This window comes from Rhinoderma darwinii, chromosome 2, assembly GCF_050947455.1.
Source record: "Rhinoderma darwinii isolate aRhiDar2 chromosome 2, aRhiDar2.hap1, whole genome shotgun sequence".
Lineage (NCBI taxonomy): Eukaryota > Metazoa > Chordata > Amphibia > Anura > Rhinodermatidae > Rhinoderma > Rhinoderma darwinii.
Window position 1 is genome coordinate 326,753,369 of NC_134688.1, and position 6,783 is coordinate 326,760,151.

The following is a 6,783-nucleotide window of genomic DNA, read 5'->3' on the forward strand; positions in this document are numbered from 1 at the left end:
ACCGACACCAATTTCCTTTTAACGTGGGTTGACTCGAGGGTCGGCCACAGCTTTATTTATTATTTCTTTATTATCCAATTTCCACATAACTTATTAACCGTTTCATACCCGTATGCCAGCCTGCCTAGGGCAGGGCATGTAGGTCACTTTTCTTATAACAAAATAACGCCACGAGGAGGATGCGCATCCTCAACTGCGCACCCCTCCTCCCCCACGACCCCCGGTCAACCTGAACAAAGCCTCCTCCATGCCATCCTGGATACCGGACAAAAAGATGTCCAGCCCAATATCCGTGAGGTGCACCCCATCCGGCAACAGCAAACATCTATTATCCCCTTCCAACTGCCTATGTCGAATAACCACCCCCCCACCAGCTCTGACATACCTCGAGACCCTGGTGTTCAACAGGCGCCTCCCCCTTTCGATAGCGTTAAAGTCACGTGCTCCCGCCCATTCCGCCCGCGGAATCACCTCAGACCATACTAAAACCAACTGGGAGAAGAATGACGTAAACCTTTCTAAATCAGACTGAATCAACGCTATCAGCTCGCCCAACCGCACCGAACACAGGTCATTCCCTCCAACATGTATCACCAACACCGTAGGAGCCGCCCGCTGCCTACTAACCGCCACCACTTCCGGTAAGACCTCCAGCCATCTTAGTCCCCGAACTCCTCTCCAGTGCACATCAGCTCCCAGGATCCCCAACGAAAGACCTCCTGGCCGTATAGAAGCCCGCCGTTCAGCCCAAAAAACATAGGAATGGCCAATAATCCAAATAACCGGACGAGGACCTGCAATAAACATAGTATTAATGTAAAATCAAATCCGGGCGAATATAACCAGCAAAACACTCAGAACGCCAGCGCCCTATGCGCCGCACCTCCCCATCGGGCAAACCCAACTCGCTGGCCGTAGTAGCAGCACCTATCCGGAATGAGTGAGTACCAAACTCCATAGGGGGAAACCCAGCCCTGGATAAGGCGGACCTGAACACCGCCGTGAACTGGAACCTGGTAAGAGGTTTGCCAACTGCATGGGCTAGGAACTGGGCCCCGGGCACCCTGGCCCGCGCGTATTGTGAAATGGCTTGAACCGGGCAAGCCGGCCCAGGTACCGGCCGCAGAGAAATCCAACAACCCTTCCCAAACGTATCTGTCTTGGACCTACGTATGCGAAAACGGACGCCGGCACTAGCCACCACCACGTCGTCAGCCAGCAGGCCCCCCGGGCGGGTGGCCGCCATGGCTACCAATTCGGAAATGCGTAGGGCACCAAAAAAGGCCAATACAAACGCCGCAGTGAGCAACTTAACTTCAAAGGGAGAAGAACAAACGACAGGCAACTCCTGTAACAGTTTTATTAGAATTGGGTAAGAGACCGGGCGCCTCGACTCGCGCCTGACCGCGGACTTCTTCCATCCCTTTAACGCCTGTGTTATGAAAAAGAACTTGGTAACATCCGGCCACGCGCGCAATTTAAAAAATAAGGCCAAACCCGAGAGTCGCCGCTGCGCTATCGCACCCGAAACCCCTTGCTGAAATAATTTATCCAAGTACGACAACACATAAGACTTAAGATTAGCCGCGTCCGGCCCCAAGGGGCGCTCCCCCACCACCTCCAGCCACTCGTTCCACGCCTTACCATATGCCGCCCAAGTGGATGGTGCGAGCGATGCTCTCACAAGGGGGGTCAACTGAAGTCCATCATCTTCCACAACGAGTCCGGGCAGGTGGCCCCTGCCGAGTCCGCCTGTGGGCAAAGTGAACGGAACGCCTGCCAATTAAAACGCGACAAAGCATCAGCAACCTTATTACAAACACCGGGAATATGCCTGGACCTGAAATTGATGTTGTGTTGGAGGCATCTTAAAACAAGACGCCTGAGCAACACAACCACCGGGGGAGAAGAAGAGGTTAAGTGATTTACAGCATGAACAACACTAGCATTATCTGACCAGAATACCACTGATGAATTAGACATTCTCCCTCCCCACAGCTCAACCGCAACTATGATAGGAAATAATTCGAGGAGCGTCAAATTCCTGCACCAGCCCCGATCACGCCACACTGTAGGCCAGGGAGAAGCACACCAAGATGAACCGAGAATAGCGCCAAAACCAGCACACCCAGCGGCGTCAGTAAACAACTGAATCTCGTGGCTGGATACCGGGGGGGTACGCCAGCACGTACGCCCGTTATAATCAGCTATGAAATTAACCCACACCTGTAAGTCACTCCTCAGCCCTGCAGTAATGCGCACATGGTGTGTAGGGGACCGAGCCCCAACCGTGGCTAACGACAACCGACGCGAGAAAATACGGCCCATGGGCATGACCCTGCTTGCAAACACCAACAAACCCAATAATGACTGAACCTGCTTTAGCTGCAACTTTTTGGCCGCTATGGCCGTGGACAGGTGAGACCTCAATTTCGAGACCTTGTCCGCTGGCAAACGGAACACCATCTGCACCGAATCAATCTCGATTCCCAGAAAAGACAAAACCGTAGTAGGTCCCTCAGTTTTTTCTTCCGAAAGGGGAACGCCGAATCGCCCCGCTATACTGCGAAACGAATCAAGCAACGATTGGCAACGTGTCGAACTGGCGGGGCCTACGAAAAGAAAATCGTCTAAGTAGTGTGTAGTGTACTTACAACCCGTAACGTCTCTCAGAACCCACTCTAGGAAAGAACTAAAAACCTCGAAATAATAACAGGAAATGGAGCATCCCATAGGTAGGCACATATCATAAAACACTTGCCCTTGCAACTGGCAGCCGAGTAAGTGATAACAATCAGGGTGGACCGGCAGCAATCTGAACGCGGATTCCACATCGGATTTAGCCATGAGAGCACCCTGGCCCGCCTGGCATACTAATTCAACTGCCCTATCAAAAGATACATAGGATACCGCCGCCAAGTCCTTATCTATACCGTCGTTCACCGAACGCCCCTTGGGGTATGACAGGTGGTGTATTAAACGAAATTTTCCTGGCTCCTTCTTGGGAACTACGCCTAAAGGGGACACCCATAAGTTAGGGAACGGTAAGACCGAGAAGGGGCCAGCCATCCGGCCCAACTCCACCTCTTTTTCCACCTTGGCCCTGACGACCTCCGGGAACTCAGACGCCGATTTTAAATTTCCCGAAAAAAGGGGCGCCGAGTTGAAAACGAAAGGGATAAAGAAACCGAATGAAAAGCCCGTCCTAAGCAAGGCGGCTTCCCCCATCTTGGGGTACCGGTCTAGCCATGGCAACATCTCTAACACGCGAACTGGGGTCCTCGATCCTACCCGTACTATTGGGACGGGGGCCTTGGGCGCTGCGCCGACTACACCGCACGGCTGGGTGGGCGGCGCCACAGGATGAGCATTCGTGCTTGAATTTGCAGGAAGCGTAAAATTTACAGTGTCCCTCATTGAAAAGCCAGCAGGACCCGTTGCGCTTACTGTTGAGGGCCCCAGCCCCCGCGGCTGGAAATGCTGGTGGGGAAGGGGCCCCGGGCTGAAAGGGGCGTTGTGACATCATAAGTCTGAGCCACACATCCGTTGCCTTAGTGTCCCAACCCACCTCCGGTTTTTGTGACATGCGCCTGCGAAACTCCTCATCATAACGCCACCAGGCCGTGCCCCCATGAGACTTATAAGCACTAAAAACCGTATCTAAATACACAAAAAGTTGGAATGATTTTTCCGGGTTACTCTGGGAAACTACACATCCTAACACCGCAAACGCCTGTACCCAATTATTAAAAGTTCTCGCTACTTTGGGCTTGGTCGGGACCCCTCTTTCAAAACGACGTTCCATGTCGACGGTAGCCGAGTCCACAGACACCAAGGACCAAATATCCACATACTCATTACGCGCTATTTTTTCCCGGGTATCATCCGATAAATGAGCTCCAAGGGGGGGAATCCCGCAAAAATACGTATCCCTGAAGGCGGGTAAGGAAGGGCCGGTCATAGACGTAGACGCTTCCACTAGCGTTTTTGGTACCTCCAGCGGTGCCGGGGTGGGGAGGGCAGTCACCCCACCCGCCAACAGGGATCGTAATACATTCAAAATTTCAACATCAGATGTGGCCCCCGAACCCCAAGCCCGAAGGCAATCATACTCACTGCGTCCAGAAGCTGGCGCTGGGACCAGAGCCGTTGAAGGCGGCGGTGGGGGAGGAGCAGGTGCAGAGGATGCTACTGGCACCTCTCCCATCCTTGCGCTCGTGGACCTTCGGCGACCGGACGCCCGTGTGCTATGGCGACGCCCGTCATGGCTGCGGCGCCTGCCGTGATGGGACGACCCAGTGCAAGAGCTCGATGATCCAGAACTTGAGGATGAAGGAGTGCGTCTACGTCGCGATCGCCGCCTGCTGCGCCTGGAGGAGCGGCATCTGGAAGACCGCCGTGAGTGGGATCGCCGAGTCTTGTTGGTGCCCCTTGAGCTGACTGACGACGCCCGCTCAATAACATCCGTAGCCGCAAGACTAGGACCCCCGGCCGTAGGACCGACCAGTGCATCCACAGCAGTCGTGGGAAGAGGCGGCGGTAGTGGTGCCGGTTGCGTCACTCCTGGCGGATCCTGTCCGCAGTGAAAGAAATCCTCCTCACTGTCACCTACTGAATCGCTGTCCGCCACATCCAATGGGGGGGTGACGTTTCATGCCACCCTCCCGTAGCAGCGCTAAGTGGGATGTGCTGCGGGACTGACCCTCTGGTGCTGCTTCTAGTTCCCATCCCACGACCTGTTGGAAGGAGAGTCGCTGCCGGATTAGCCTGTGTACACCCCAGCGGTGGCCGTACTGCTGCCCTAGGCCGAGCCCTTCCTAGTCCAGTGGAAGTAGCCGGGCCTGGAGACGGGGGGATCACGTCCTCCTGCCGGTCTTGCGATAGCTGCTGCGCGGGACCTAACTGTGCCTGCGCCACCCGATTAGGGGCCTCTGCCCGAACTCGCTGGGTACCGGAGGGAGACAACCGCACCGGCGGCCTAGAGCGACGCCCAGAACGCCGCGCGGGGAGCTGACTGCTTCCAGGAAGTTCGGGTGCCCCAGTCTCGTCTAACAGAGACCGCAGCCATACCGAACCCTCATTATGCAGGCGAAAGCGGATAAGTTCCTCTAACTCTTGCCGGTTCATGTTCCCGAGGTAAGTTTACTCACCACCGTGGACACGCAAACGGCCAGAAGAGGAAGATGGCCGCCCTCCGCTGCCTTAAGAAACCTTTGCCATGCAGGGAGGGTCCCCCGACCACAGCCCGCCTCCGGAACGCCCATAGGGGCGGGTCCTTATGCCATTACGATTCCTTACACACGCTACGCTGCTCCCTGCTCTACCCGCCCTGTCCTGCCTGTTAGCCCCCTTTTAACCCCCGCTGTGCCGCACAGTCATGAGCCCAGCGGCTAATACGCCTGAGGGCTTCCAGCACCCGCTCTTAGCTGAGCCATCATTTCAGCTGAGTGACAGATTTGGGTGTTAGTCAATGATGCAGCTTCTAAGTATAGAGGATATATGAAGGCCACATCTGAAAAATTATAGAACCTTTTTTTAATAAAAGTCAATATAAAATAACAGCTAAAACATACATTTAATAAAAATAAATAAAGTTGCAACACAAGGATGTCACAAGAGGGAGCAAACTGAATACAGATTTATACAAGCTCACTGGGCAATGTAAAGTGGAGCAGTTGTCCATAGTAACCAATGAGGTCATTGCTTTCATTTTCCAAAGGGCCACTGAGAAATGGCAGCTGGAATTTGATTGGTTGCCATGGGCAACTGCTTCACATTTCCCTTGCACTAGTCGTAATAAATCTCAGTGATCCTGTATAAATCATTACTCACTTTGCTCCCTCTAATTATAAATGATCTCCGAATTTTATCTCTGGCGGTTCTGCGGTGGTCTTTCCCTATTGAAGATGAGCAGTCAGTGACCAGCATTATAACCATAACATTTCTGTTTTTATATGAAAATGAAAGAAGAGCAATGAGGGTGATAAAAAACATGTTTAAAAAAAAAAAGGTGATTTTATGTTTTTGTTTTTATTTCTGAAAAAAGACATACAAAATATGAGCTATAGGGAATCACATGAGACCTTATAAAGGTTTTTTTTCCTGTGAAGGACATTTAAGGGAGATTAATTTGATATGTGTTTGATTGGTGGGAGTCTGACCAATGGGACCCCACTGGTCCCTAGGATGGAGCATGCTCAGCTGTTACCGTTTCTCCCATAGACATTAATGGAGGGTGACTTCCCATGCTTGGCCACTTTTACACTGGATGACGGGGTCTGGAATATTTAGTAGTGAAATGAGGGCACTTACCTCTGTACCAACACTTTTAGTAGACATGCTGGTGTCTGGGTGGCATCTGTATTCACCTTACAGTCCAGAAACAGGGTAGAGTGAGAAACAGCATCATCTCCATATAATTCGTAGGGTCACAGCACTGGTCTTGCAATGGTCTTCAAGCGGTCTGTAGGGTGGCAGTTGAACTGACCAGTGCTGCAGCATAACAGTTGTCATAGCAACTGAGCCCAGCTCTGCCAACAAACAGTGGAATGTACCACTACAAAAACAGGTAAGATTCACCAAAATGAAAAATATGATACAGAAAGGCAGCCATACAATTAAAAACATGAAAAAGTGAAAGTTCTGCGTCTCACTGCTGTCTTCTCTTTTTTTAAGCATATTGCTGCAGTTTACCTGCTCTTTTATTTTATCCACCCATCTATGGTTCAGTCCGTTGTTTGATTACCGACGAGTTGCTTTAAAATAAAAAAATTTACCTATAAA

The 6,783-nt window shown here is 52.0% G+C and overlaps 1 long non-coding RNA gene across 1 annotated transcript in view; it reads right to left on the minus strand.

The window, feature by feature from the left end:
* The window catches only part of LOC142741258 (uncharacterized), a 266,463-nt gene extending 259,942 nt beyond the window's left edge, over positions 1 to 6,521 (minus strand). The window contains exon 1 of the long non-coding RNA XR_012881049.1: positions 6,313 to 6,521. This is a non-coding gene — a long non-coding RNA (uncharacterized LOC142741258). The remainder of the gene's footprint in view (positions 1 to 6,312) is intronic.
* Positions 6,522 to 6,783: the final 262 nt, after the last annotated feature.